This window comes from Pseudophryne corroboree, chromosome 6, assembly GCF_028390025.1.
Source record: "Pseudophryne corroboree isolate aPseCor3 chromosome 6, aPseCor3.hap2, whole genome shotgun sequence".
NCBI lineage: Eukaryota > Metazoa > Chordata > Amphibia > Anura > Myobatrachidae > Pseudophryne > Pseudophryne corroboree.
The window spans coordinates 497,124,357-497,136,571 of record NC_086449.1 but is presented as its reverse complement, the minus strand read 5'-3'; positions in this window follow the sequence as shown (position 1 = coordinate 497,136,571).

Below are 12,215 nucleotides of genomic sequence, written 5' to 3'. Positions count from 1 at the left end.
CCGACAATTGTGCAGGGGCCGTCCATTCTGGATATCCAACTGGGTCCTGTTGACGACAGAAACCAGTCTAAGAGGTTGGGGCGCGGTGCTGGAGCAACACTCCCTTCAGGGGCGTTGGACCAAGGAGGAATCCCTCCTCTCGATCAACATTCTGGAATTGCGGGCGGTCTTCAATGCGTTGCACCTGGCCCAGCATTTAATTCAGAACCGTCCTGTTCAAGTACAGTCGGACAACGCCACCACAGTGGCTTACATAAATCATCAAGGCGGCACTCGAAGCCGTTTTGGCAATGAAGGAAGTCTCACGGATTCTTCATTGGGCAGAACGCTATCTACTGGCCATATCGGCAATATTCATTCCGGGAGTCCTAAATTGGGAAGCGGACTTTCTCAGTCGTCAGGACGTACATGCCGGCGAGTGGGGCCTCCATCCAGAAGTGTTTCAACTCCTAGTGGAAAAGTGGGGCCTTCCAGACGTAGATCTGATGGCGTCTCGACACAATCACAAGGTTCCGGTCTTCAGAGCAAGGACAAGGGATCCTCAAGCAGCATTCGTGGATGCGCTGGCGGTGCCGTGGAGGTTTCGGCTGCCATACGTGTTTCCTCCGGTGTCACTCCTGCCCAGGGTAATTCGGAAGGTCAAGCAAGAAAAAGGAAATCTGCTTCTCATAGCTCCAGCGTGGCCCAGACGGCACTGGTTCTCAGACCTGCAAGGCCTATCGTGAAAGCGTCCAATTCTACTTCCACAACGCCCAGACCTCCTTGTTCAGGGTCCCTGTATCTACCAGGACCTAGCCCGGCTGTCTTTGACGGCGTGGCTCTTAAAGCTTCCGTCTTAAGGGCTAAAGGGTTTTCTGAGGCGGTCATTCAAACTATGTTGCGGGCCCGGAAACCAGCTTCGGCTCAGATTTACTATAGGGTCTGGCATTCTTACTTTGTTTGATGCGCATCTAACAATTATGACGCTTTTAAGTTTAGTATAGCCAAGTTGTTGGCTTTTCTTCAGCAGGGCCTGGACTTAGGCCTGCGTCTGGCCTCCCTCAAGGTTCAAATATCTGCCTTGTCGGTGTGGTTTCAGAGAAAAATTGCGACCTTACCTGATGTGCATACCTTTACTCAGGGTGTGTTGCGTATCCAACCTCCCTATGTCCTGCCTGTGGCTCCTTGGGACTTGTCGGTGGTTTTGGAGGCGTTACAAGAGTCTCCGTTTGAACCTCTTGGTTCAGCTGATCTTAAGTGGCTTTCCCTTAAGGTGGTGTTTCTGCTGGCTATTGCCTCAGCTAGAAGAGTGTCGGATTTGGGTGCCTTGTCCTGTAGTTCCCCATATCTGATATTTCACCGTGACCGGGCGGTTCTTAGGACTCGTCCCGGATACTTACCTAAGGTGGTTTCTTCGTTCCACCTTAACCAGAAGATTGTGGTTCCGGCACTTGTTTCTCCTGATCTGTCTTCCAAAGAGAGGTCTTTGGATGTGGTACGGAGAGTGTCTATGTGAAGAGAACTGCTTCTGTTAGGAAATCTGATTCTCTCTTTGTGCTGTTTGGATTTCACAAACGGGGCTGGCCTGCTCACAAGCAAACTTTGGCCAGATGGATTAGAATGGTGATTGCACATGCTTATATGAGGGCTGGCCTCTCGGCTCCTGCTCACATTACGGCCCATTCTACTCGGTCTGTGGGACCTTCTTGGGCGGCCCGCCGTGGTGCGACCCTTGAACAATTGTGCAAGGCGGCTATGTGGTCATCTGTGAACACGTTCATAAGGTTATATGCCTTCGATACTGCCGCTTCCCAGGATGCTTCCTTTGGACGCAGGGTTCTTGTGCCCACTACAGTGCATCCCCTCCCATAAGGAACTGCTTTAGGACATCCCCTATGTCTTTCCTTGTGGAGCCCAGTGTACCCCGCAGCAGAAAATGAGTTTTATGGTAAGAACTTACCTTTGTTAAAACTCTTTCTGCGAGGTACACTGGGCTCCACAAGGCGCCCACCCTGACGCACTTAGCTTCTTTGGGTTGGTATGGCATTAGCCGCTGACACTTCTCCTGTCGTGAGAGTGTGGTGTATGTGGCTACTAACCGTTGTCGTCTTTTTCTGCTACTGCATTGGGCTGGTTGACTAAAAACTGAGCCCCTGTGCAGGGAAGCGGGGTTATAGAGGAGGCGGCGCTATGCATTCTGGGAACAGTCAAAGCTTTTCAGCCTGTTGGTGCCTCAGATCAAGATCCTACTCTACACCCCTATGTCTTTCCCTGTGGAGCTCAGTGTACCTCGCAGAAAGCGTTTTAACAAAGGTAAGTTCTTACCATAAAACTCATTTTTTCACTTTAAAAGTCCATGAGTGTTGTTTCTTCTTTCTGTATATGTATACTAATGCAATATACCCTAGTCGACCTAGTGGCCACCTGCATCTCCCCTCCAAGAGGTGGGGGGATTGCAGGTTAGGGGGCACTAGGCTGGAGATTTGCATAGGGTGCATGGAGACCTTGCACCGGCCCTGGGTCTATAAATGTGTGTGTAATACATATATATATATGTGTGTATATATATATATATGTGTGTGTGTGTGTGTGTGTGTGTGTGTGTGTGTATATATATATATATATATATATATATATATACTGTGTGTATATATATATTTACACTGGGGTTCACTGGGGTGCCCTTTGCTCACTCTGGTCTTTTTATCACTCTGCCTGTGTCGGCAGCATAGCACCTTGAAATAAACACATTAGTGGTGTTGAAACGTTGGTGGTGCACACTATGCACTTTATTTGACTTTTGCGGTTACATATGGCTTTTGGAATATATTGATCGATTTGCAAATTCCAAGGGGTGCTGCCTGGTTCTTTCCAAGCAAGTGGAGTACTGAGCAAAGGGTACCCCAGTGAACCCAGACATTATATGATTTGGTGAGGAAGGCACCCCGGTTGATGAATTGGAACAGTGAGTGCCATTGTGATATATACTGTGTATGTATAAAATGTGGGAATGGGCATCATAGCATGGGCTTTCTCTGGGATCAATCTTATCATGCCCTTCCCCACAGGGCATGGGCCTTTTGTCCCTATTGAAACATTTTTTGGGGGGTAAGGGGGGCGCCAATTTGCTCTATGGCACAGGGCACTAAAAAGTCTAGTTACAGCTCTGCGTGTCCCTACTTAGTAGCCAGTGATAGGTCAAGGGGTTGTACTCCAGATATCTGATAATGGCTCTTATTCCGATTTGATCGCTAGCTGCTGTTGTTCGCAGCGCAGCGATCAGGCAAAAAAGCGGCACTTCTGCGCATGTGTATGGTGCGCACTGCGCACGCGAGACATACTTTCACAAAAGCCGATGCAGTTTCACACAAGGGCCAATATTTACTAATATTCGTGTTTGTGTCGGTTTGTGTTGTGTTTAAACTCGTCTTGTATCGGGTGCATTTTCATGCAACTTTTTGAAACTATATACGCCAGGTTACGAAGCAGTTGACTTTATGGTTTTCGTGTTTTCCGATGTCGATGCCAGTTGGGTTTTTTTGGCACATTTACGGCCGTCATTGTCGTTTGCGTACGTGTTTTTGGTTTTTTTGCTGGTTTTTTTTCTAAGTTAAACGCGGCAGGGTTTTTTTTTTTCCCGCGGCCGCATTTTCACTTTTAGTTTCGTTTTTCATCCCTGTTCGTGATTGGTTGTGTTTCAGATGGTAGGAGTGTCTGTGTGCAACCATATAAATACGCCCCAAACCGTCCGCACCTCGTGGGTTTAGCTAGTGGTGAGGAGGGAGGTTGTGCTGTGGAGGTTGGTGAGTAGTTGGTTTGGTGAGGAGTTTTTTGGGCGATTTCTGAGTGTAGTATTGTGTTTGAAAGTAGTCTTGTCATTCTTGTAGTCTTGTTTTTTGTGGTTTTGTCTCATTTTTGGTCCAAGTTTTTTTTATTTATAGTCCCTTGTCACTGTGTGTGTGTGTGTGTGTGTGTGTGTGTGTGTGTGTGTGTGTGTGTGTGTGTGTGTGTGTGTCATTTGTGCAGTGGTAGTGGAGGAGTGTGTTTGTCTTTTGTTTTTTCTGTGTTAAGTGTTTTGACACACAATTATGTGTGACTCACAGGTGGGTGAGGTGGAGGGTGTGAGTGAGGGGGAGGAGGTCGATCAGGTGGAGGAGGTGAGTGTGAGTGAGGTTAGTGAGGTTGAGGAGGTGGGTGAGGTTGCTGCAGCAGCCTCAAGTGACAGTGATAGTGACAGTCAGAGTGCTCCACAGCCACGCACCACTACTAAGACTGGGTGGAATGTCAAGTTTAGTTATGCTGAAAATGTGGCATTGGTGCGGGAGCTGATGAAGTATCAGCGGCAGCTATTTGGCCCTGAGTCCGCCAAGGTGCCAACACTGAAGAAGACGGTGTTGTGGGCAAAAGTTGTTGCTGCTGTCAATAGTGAGGGGGTGGTCAAGCGGACGGAGGACACGTGCCGCAAACGGTACTATGACATAAAGCGACGTGTCAAGTCCAAAATGGCCAAGGAGGCGAAGTCGGCTCGAAAAACCGGTGGTGGCCAGCCCTATATTGCAAGATATCTGGAGTATGAGGAGCCCATGCGGAGTGTAATACCTCCTGAAGTAGTCTCTGCAACCCATGTCCGGGATTCAGATAGGCCCAGGAAGAATGGTGAGCATGTGTATTTGCATTAACATTCTATGACCTTTTTTTTTTTTTTTTGTTCAAATGTGTGTCATGTGACGTTGCATATTACTCCCATCTTCAAGCGTGTGTCAGCAAATACCTTGTTTTTGGTAATGTTTTCTACAAAAGCCAATGTAACATCTTACTTTATTGTATGTCATGTGTTTTTTCCCGGTATATTTTCCATGTGTAGTTTGGACTTGGTGTGTCATTGAATTGTCCAGCAATAATGTTTTCCTTTTGGACATTTTTAATTATTTAATTTGGACTATGTTTTATATTTAGGTTATCCATGTGCAATGTTTCCAAAACAGTGGTTGGCCTGTTAGAGGCTGGAGTTGTGGAAAGTGGTTTGGAAACCACTTACATGTGTAATGTCATTATTACTGAATGTAATATATTGTTTAAAAAATCCACTGTTTGTTTGTTCAGTTTGAGTTTGTATTTGTACCCTGACACAACACTGCAGTGTAATTTTTTAATTTGTGTTTTGTTTTTGTTTGGCTCATATAGTGGTAATGTGTGTTTGGAGTGCCACATCACAGAGCAATTTATATATTGCATCTGTAATATTTTTCCTTTCATTACAAAATGAAGATGTGTGTGTTTTTGGTTGTTAATGTATGTATTTTTACTTGTGTCCTATGTCAGTGTCCTGTACATGTTTTCCTGTGTTGCACTTTCCATAGTGCATATGGCTATTGGACAATGTTTATTGTTTTATGTAGTGTTTTTTTGGTTTCCGGTCCTTATGTTTTTGTTAAAAATAAAGCAAGCATTTATTTAAGAATAAATGTTTATAAGCATAATGGGTGGATGTATCAACAATAGCATGAATCCATGATTTTTTTATTTTATTTTTACAGTGTTTGAAAAAAGCTGTACTACTCGTCCTACAGTAACTCCCATCACATCTGATGATGATGACGCTGCAGAAGCAGGTAAAGTGTCCATTGTAGTATAGGGTATGTTTGTAAAGGAATGGCCATAACAAAATTTCACTTTCAATAATAGGTCCATCAAAAGAAGTCTGGAGCAGCAGAAATGGGACTTCGGTAAGACACCACCACAAAAAACCTGTGGCAGTAAAGAAAGCAAGGTCTGATGTCCAGGGCCAACCACAGCAGGCTACCCCGCCACGAAGATTATCGACAGTATGTTCGGTCCCCCCACTCCAAATTTTGGACACACCTCCAAGACGTCAACCACACTCCCCTCATCTTGATTGTGAGTATCAAACTGAAATAAATATAAACAATTTCAGATCGTAATCAAACTTTTTCTTAACCGCATTAAGTCAAAACACATCAAAATCTTATATACTTACCGAAGTAAGTAAAACATGAAATGGAATCCTAGCAAAATGCCCTTGTCCACATCCAGTAAATATATGTATGTCCACTTGAGCCATACAGTAGCACATTGTGTGTAAGAAGCTGCAACAGAAACTCATGTTTAATTTTTGAAAATAGTAAGGTTGTTTAACAAATTTGCGCATGTGTGTTTGACCTCACATTGCCAAATAATAAGATTTTACTTACCGGTAAATCTATTTCTCGTAGTCCGTAGTGGATGCTGGGGACTCCGTAAGGACCATGGGGAATAGACGGGCTCCGCAGGAGACATGGGCACTTTAAGAAAGAATTTAGATTCTGGTGTGCTCTGGCTCCTCCCTCTATGTCCCTCCTCCAGACCTCAGTTAGAGAAACTGTGCCCGGAAGAGCTGACAGTACAAGGAAAGGATTTGGGGAATCCAGGGTAAGACTCATACCAGCCACACCAATCACACCGTATAACTTGTGATAACTTTACCCAGTTAACAGTATGAACAATAACAGAGCATCAGATAAACCCTGATGCAACTATAACATAACCCTTATTTAAGCAATAACTATATACAAGCATTGCAGAAGAAGTCCGCACTTGGGACGGGCGCCCAGCATCCACTACGGACTACGAGTAATAGATTTACCGGTAAGTAAAATCTTATTTTCTCTAACGTCCTAGTGGATGCTGGGGACTCCGTAAGGACCATGGAGATTATACCAAAGCTCCCAAATGGGCGGGAGAGTGCGGATGACTCTGCAGCACCGAATGAGCAAACACAAGGTCTTCCTCAGCCAGGGTATCAAACATGTAGAACTTTGCAAAGGTGTTTGAACCTGACCAAGTAGCCGCTCGGCAAAGCTGTAATGCCGAGACCCCTCGGGCAGCCGCACAAGAAGAGCCCACCTTCCTTGTGGAATGGGCCTTAACTGATTTAGGCAGCGGCAACCCAGCCGCAGAATGAGCCTGCTGAATCGTGTTACAGATCCAGCGAGCAATAGTTTGCTTTGAAGCAGGCGCCCCAAGCTCGTTGGAAGCATACAGGATAAACAAAGATTCTGTTTTACTGACCTTAGCCGTTCTGGCTACATAAACCTTCAAAGCCCAGACCACATCCAGTGACTCGGAATCCTCCAAGTCACAAGTAGCCACAGGCACCACAATAGGTTGGTTTATATGAAAGGGTGAAACCACTTTCGGCAGAAATTGTGGGCGGGTCCGCAATTCTGCTCTATCCGCATGAAAAACCAGATAAGGGCTTTTATGTGACAAAGCCGCCAATTCTGACCCACGCCTAGCCGAAGCCAAGGCTAATAGCATGACCACCTTCCACGTGGGATATTTTACTTCCACCGTTTTGAGTGGTTCAAACCAGTGTGATTTCAGGAAACTCAACACCACGTTAAGATCCCAAGGTGCCACTGGAGGCACAAAAGGGGCTGAATATGCAGCACTCCCTTTACAAATGTCTGAACTTCAGGCAGAGAAGCCAGTTCTTTTTGAAAGAAAATAGATAAGGCCGAAATCTGAACCTTAATGGAACCCAATTGAAGGCCCAAAGTCACTCCTGACTGTAGGAAGTGAAGGAAACGGCCCAGCTGGAATTCCTCCGTAGTGGCATTCCTGGCCTCACACCAAGCCACATATTTTCGCCATATACGGTGATAATGTTGAGCCGTCACATCCTTCCTAGCCTCTATCAGCGTAGGAATGACCTCCTCCGGAATGCCTTTTTCTGCTAGGATCCGGCGTTCAACCGCCATGCCGTAAAAACGCAGCCGCGGTAAGTCTTGGAACAGACAGGGCCCCTGTTGCACAAGTCCTGTCCTAGAGGCAGAGGCCACGGGTCCTCTGTGAGCATTTCTTGCAGATCTGGATACCAAGTCCTTCTTGGCCAATCCGGAACAATGAGTATTGTTCTCACTCCTCTGTTCATTATGATTCTCAGCACCTTGGGTATGAGAGGAAGAGGAGGAAATACATAGACCGACTGGAACACCCACGGTGTTACCAGTGCGTCCACAGCTATCGCCTGAGGGTCTCTTGACCTGGCGCAATATCTCTGCAGCTTTTTGTTGAGGCGGGATGCCATCATGTCCACCTGTGGCAGTTCCCACTGACTTGCAATCTGCGTGAAGACTTCTTGATGAAGTCCCCACTCTCCCGGATGGAGGTCGTGCCTGCTGAGGAAGTCTGCTTCCCAGTTGTCCACTCCCAGAATGAACACTGCTGACAGTGCGCTTACGTGATTCTCCGCCCAGCGAACAATTCTGGTGGCTTCTACCATCGCCACCCTGCTCCTTGTGCCGCCTTGGCGGTTTACATGAGCTGCTGTGGTGATGTTGTCTGACTGAATCAGAACCGGTTCGTCGCGAAGCAGGGACTCCGCTTGATGTAGGGCGTTGTATATGGCCCTTAGTTCCAGGATGTTGATGTGAAGGCAAGTCTCCTGACTTGACCACAGACCTTGGAAATTTCTTCCCTGTGTGACTGCCCCCCACCCTCGGAGGCTTGCATCCGTGGTCACCAGGACCCAGTCCTGAATGCCGAATCTGCGACATTCGAGAAGGTGAGCACTCCGCAGCCACAACAGGAGAGACACCCTGGCCCTGGGGGATAGGGTGATTAACCGATGCATCTGAAGATGTGATCCGGACCACTTGTCCAGTAAGTCCCATTGGAAGGTCCTCGCATGGAACCTGCCGAAAGGAATGGCCTCGTATGATGCCACCATCCTTCCCAGGACTCGAGTGCAGTGATGCACTGACACCTGTTTTGGTTTTAATAGATTCCTGACCAGTGTCATGAGCTCCTGAGCTCTCTCTATCGGGAGATAAACCCTTTCCTGGTCTGTGTCTATGATCATGCCTAGGAGAGGCAGATAAGCTGTAGGAACCAACTGCGACTTTGGAATATATAGAATCCAGCCGTGTTGCCGTTACACTTCCAGAGAAAGTGATACGCTGTTCAGCAACTGCTCTCTTGATCTAGCTTTTATGAGGAGATCGTCCAAGTATGTGATAATAGTGACACCTTGCTTCCGCAGAAGCACCATCATTTCCGCCATTACCTTGGTGAATATTCTCGGGGCCGTGGAGAGACCAAACAGCAACGTCTGAAATTGGTAATGACAATCCCGTACCGCAATTCTGAGGTACGCCTGATTAGGTGGATAAATGGGGACATGAAGGTATGCATCCTTTATGTCCAGAGTCACCATAAAATCTCCCCCTTTCAGGCTTGCAATGACCGCTCTTAGCGATTCCATCTTGAACTTGAACCTTTTCAGGTATATGTTCAGGGATTTTAAATTCAATATGGGTCTGACCGAACCGTCTGGTTTCGGGACTACAACATGGTCGAATAATAACCCCCTCCTTGTTGAAGGAGGGGAAGCTTGACCACCACCTGTTGAAGATACAATTTGTGAATTGCAGTTAACACTGTTTCCCTCTCGTGGGGGGAAGCCGGCAGGGCCGTCGGTGAGAGGGCATCTCCTCAAAGTCCAGCTTGTATCCCTGAGACACAATATCTATTGCCCAGGGATCTAACAGGGAGTGAACCCACTTGTGGCTGAACTTACGAAGGCAGGCCCCCCACCGGGCCTAGCTCCATCTGTGGAGCCCCAGCGACATGCGGTGGATTTTGTGGAGGCCGGGGAGAACTTCTGTTCCTGGGAACTAGCTGTGTTGTGCAGCTTCTTTCCTCTGCCCCCGCCTCTCGCAAGAAAGGACGCACCTCGGACTTTCTTGTTTCTTTGTTCGAAAGGCTGCATTTGATAATGTCGTGCTTTCCTAGGCTGTGCAGGAATATAAGGCAAAATATCAGAATTACCAGCTATAGCTGTGGAGACCAGGTCCGAGAATCCTTCTTCACACAATCCTCAGCCTTCCATATGCCTCTTAAGTCGGCATCATCTGTCCATTGCATATTCTACAGGACACGTCAAGCAGAAATCGACATAGCTTTGACCCTAGGACCCAGTAGACATGTCTCTTTGGGCATGATTTATAATAAGAATTTACTTACCGATAATTCTATTTCTCGTAGTCCGTAGTGGATGCTGGGGACTCCGTCAGGACCATGGGGAATAGCGGGCTCCGCAGGAGACAGGGCACATCTAAAAAAGCTTTTAGGTCACATGGTGTGTACTGGCTCCTCCCCCTATGACCCTCCTCCAAGCCTCAGTTAGGTACTGTGCCCGGACGAGCGTACACAATAAGGAAGGATCTTGAATCCCGGGTAAGACTCATACCAGCCACACCAATCACACCGTACAACTTGTGATCTGAACCCAGTTAACAGTATGATAACAAAACGAAGTAGCCTCCGAAAAGATGGCTCACAACAATAGTAATAACCCGATTTTTGTAACAATAACTATGTACAAGCATTGCAGACAATCCGCACTTGGGATGGGCGCCCAGCATCCACTACGGACTACGAGAAATAGAATTATCGGTAAGTAAATTCTTATTTTCTCTAACGTCCTAGTGGATGCTGGGGACTCCGTCAGGACCATGGGGATTATACCAAAGCTCCCAAACGGGCGGGAGAGTGCGGATGACTCTGCAGCACCGAATGAGAGAACTCCAGGTCCTCCTTAGCCAGAGTATCAAAATTTGTAAAATTTTACAAACGTGTTCTCCCCTGACCACGTAGCTGCTCGGCAAAGTTGTAATGCCGAGACTCCTCGGGCAGCCGCCCAGGATGAGCCCACCTTCCTTGTGGAATGGGCATCTACATATTTCGTCTGTGGCAGGCCTGCCACAGAATGTGCAAGCTGAATTGTACTACAAATCCAGCGTGCAATAGACTGCTTAGAAGCATGAGCACCCAGCTTGTTGGGTGTATACAGTATAAACAGCAAGTCAGACTTTCTGACTCCAGCCGTCCTAACTATATATATATATATATATTTTTAGGGCCCTGACCACGTCTAGTAACTTGGAGTCCTCCAAGTCCCTAGTAGCCGCAGGCACCACAAGAGGTTGTTTCAGGTGAAAACGCTGACACCCCTTTATGAAGAAACTGGAGACGAGTCCCAGTTCTGTCCTGTTCAAATGGAAAATTTTAATATGGGCTTTTGTAAGACAAAGCCGCCCATTCTGACAATCGCCTGGCCGAGGCCAGGGCTAACAACATGGTCACTTCCCATGTGAGATATTTGTCAACAGCATGGTCACTTTCCATGTGAGATATTTCAAATCCACAGATTTGAGCGGTTCAAACCAATATGATTTTAAGAAATCCCAACACTATGTTGAGATCTCACGGTGCCCCTAGGGGCACAAAAAAGCTGTATATGCAATACATCCTTTACAATCTGGACTTCAGGAACTGAAATCAATTCTTTCTGGAAGAAAATCTACAGGGCCGAAATTTAAATGTTAATGAACCCCAATTTGAGGTCCAAAACACTCCTGTTTTCAGGAAGTGTAGAAATCGACCTAGTTGAATTTCCGTCGTGGAGCCTTCCTGGCCTCACCCACGCAACATATTTTCACCACATGTGGTGATGACGTTGTGCGGTCACCTCCTTCCTGGCTTTGACCAGGGTAGGTATGACCTCTTATGGAATGCCTTTTCCCCTCAGGATCCGGCATTCAACCGCCATGCCGTCAAACGCAGCCGCGGTAAGTCTTGGAATAGACATGGTACTTGCTGAATCAAGTCCCTTCTTAGCTCCCCAGGCCCTTAGTCCTCTGTGAGCATTTCTTGAAGTTCCGGGTACCAAGTCCCTCTTGGCCAATCCGGAGCCACTAGTATAGTTCATACTCCTCTATGTCTTATAATTCTCAATACCCTGGTTATGAGAAACAGAGGAGGGAACACATACACAGACTGGTACACCCACGGTGTTACCAGAACATCCACAGCTATCGCCTGAAGGTCTCATGACCTGGCGGAATACCTGTCCCGTTTTTTGTTCGGGCGGGACGCCATCATGTCCACCTTTGGACTTTGCCAACGGTCCACAATCATGTTGAAAGACTTCCCTATGAAGTTTCCACTCTCCCGGGTGGAGGTCATGCCTGCTGAGGAAGTCTGCTTCCCAGTCGTCCACTCCCGGAAAGAACACTGCTGACAGTGCTATCACATGATTTTCCGCCTAGCGAAAAATCCTTGCAGTTTTCACTGTCCTCCTGCTTCTTGTGCCGCCCTTCTGTTTACGTGGGCGACTGCCGTGATGTTATCCCACTGGATCAATACCGGCTGACCTTGAAGCAGAGGTCTAG